Genomic DNA, 1,257 nt, shown 5'->3' with positions numbered 1-1,257 from the left:
TGTTCAAAGTGCCGAGATAGTATATGAAAAGTTGAATATTTTGTGTTAAATATCCTGGAAATATAAATATTTATTGTGTTGTACAAAAAAATTTTTCATGCAAAAATTTTTCTAAGTCCCAACAGCCCCGCCGGACGGGCTGTTGCCGCGGCGGTTTGCACCCATAAGCGCGCGTGCTATTCACCGCGCGGCGCCGGCGTCCTTGCCGGCCGTTCGGTATCCTTAAGAGACTCGACGGTTCGGCGAGTCGGGCGGTTCAGCGCGCGCTTGGGGCTATTCTACGATCTCGGTCGAGAAGCAGTTCACGGCGCCTCGAGACTTCGGTCTCGACTGTTTCGTTCCGTACTTCGTTTCGAACTTTTCTCTACACAGCATTGCCACGGGTCGGTGTCTAAGACCGAATGGCCCTTATGTGGCGAGCCTCCCATCGAGGAGGTTGGTGACTTGTATGCACTGATGTGTATACTCGTACTAACTGAGCATCAACTCTTCTATCCGAGCTAAAAGTTTGAGATAGTTATGGAAAGATGTTTGAGAGAAACTAAAACTAGAAAGAAGTCAAACTTCTTGTTTGCAGAGAAACGAAAAGTAAATAAAATGAGGTTGGCTTTCGGAGGGGCATTGTTACACCCAGAGCCCAGCATGCGTCCTGTCCGCGCTTCCTCGGCACTTGTGTCGATTGTCCAGCGCCCGTGGTTACGTGCTACGTGGGATACTCGTGCTACTGATGTTAGCTCAACCTGAGAACGCAAGGAAATATAAGAATTTGTTCTCGAGAGAAACCCAAAAGGGAAATATTAAACATGAATTTTATGCACTACACTTAATGATTTGTGATGTTATGAGAAAAATATAAACCGAGAACGCAGGAATATCTGGCAAATGAATTTGTTCGAGGTTAAGAAAGAAAGGAAAAGAAGGAAGGTGGCAATATGATATAAACTCGTTCGAAAGGTTCTCTGAGAATTCGAACGAGTAAAAATGAATTTATACAAAACTTAAGAGAGAAGAGATTGAGGGAGGAATATGATATAAACTCGTTCGAAAGGTTCTCTGAGAATTCGAACGAGTAAAAATGAATTTATTCAAAACTATAAGAGAGAAGAGATTGAGGGAGGAATATGATATAAACTCGTTCGAAAGGTTCTCTGAGAATTCGAACGAGTAAAAATGAATTTATACAAAACTATAAGAGAGAAGAGAGATTGAGGGAGGAATATGATATAAACTCGTTCGAAAGGTTCTCTGAGAATTCGA

This window comes from Lasioglossum baleicum, unplaced genomic scaffold (genome assembly GCF_051020765.1).
Source record: "Lasioglossum baleicum unplaced genomic scaffold, iyLasBale1 scaffold0285, whole genome shotgun sequence".
In the NCBI taxonomy this organism is placed as follows: domain Eukaryota; kingdom Metazoa; phylum Arthropoda; class Insecta; order Hymenoptera; family Halictidae; genus Lasioglossum; species Lasioglossum baleicum.
This window is presented reverse-complemented; position numbering follows the sequence as displayed.